The 449-nt window shown below is 37.6% G+C and overlaps 1 protein-coding gene across 1 annotated transcript in view; it reads right to left on the bottom strand.

Moving 5' to 3' along the window:
• LOC106875878 (uncharacterized) overlaps positions 1–449 on the bottom strand; it is a 12,164-nt gene that overhangs the window by 10,132 nt on the left and 1,583 nt on the right. The window lies entirely within an intron of this gene.

Below are 449 nucleotides of genomic sequence, written 5' to 3'. Positions count from 1 at the left end.
CAGCCCAAGGCTATAGTAGAAGACACTTGCCCAAAGTGCCACACAGTGGGGCTGAACCTGGAACCACATAGATGGGAAGCAAGCTTCTTATCACACAGCCACTCCTGCATCTATACTTACATTTCAGTAACTATTAGAAATATTTGTAACTGAATGAGAGGGAATTGTTGTGTTTTGCTTACAAAGTGTGAAATGCTTGCAAATTAACAGTCTTGAGTGTATCATGCGAATGATAACACTGTGTAACAAAATTTTAATTCTTTTTTTTTTTTGCCTTCAGTCAGTAAGTGCCATTTCCTGTTTGCTTCTAGCTAGAAATCAAAGATGTCTACTATTCCCTTAAAACTCTGCTTTTATGACCTGGACATCAATGTTTTGAAACTGACCTTTTTTCCATTGCATTTCAGACAGATTCAGTGCCGAGTTGCTGAAGCAGAAATATCATTATA

The sequence above is a fragment of the Octopus bimaculoides genome, chromosome 2 (assembly GCF_001194135.2).
Source record: "Octopus bimaculoides isolate UCB-OBI-ISO-001 chromosome 2, ASM119413v2, whole genome shotgun sequence".
NCBI classification, from domain to species: domain Eukaryota; kingdom Metazoa; phylum Mollusca; class Cephalopoda; order Octopoda; family Octopodidae; genus Octopus; species Octopus bimaculoides.
This window is presented reverse-complemented; position numbering and strand designations above follow the sequence as displayed.